We start from the raw sequence: 226 nt of genomic DNA on the forward strand, positions 1-226 counted from the left end.
TTGTGCGCCCTCTTCACATATGACTGTGAGGACTTGGTCTAACCTTTGATCAAGGTTGACCCTTCTAGTGTAAGAATGTTCATCTCCTTGCATCATAGGCAAGTTGAACGCCACCCTCACACTTTCCGGACTAAAATCCAAGTATTTCCCCCAAACCATAGTAAGATAATTCTTTGGATTCGGGTTCACACTTTGATCATGGTTCTTGGTGATCCATGCATTGGCA

The sequence above is a fragment of the Arachis duranensis genome, chromosome 10, assembly GCF_000817695.3.
Source record: "Arachis duranensis cultivar V14167 chromosome 10, aradu.V14167.gnm2.J7QH, whole genome shotgun sequence".
NCBI classification, from domain to species: Eukaryota; Viridiplantae; Streptophyta; class Magnoliopsida; order Fabales; family Fabaceae; genus Arachis; species Arachis duranensis.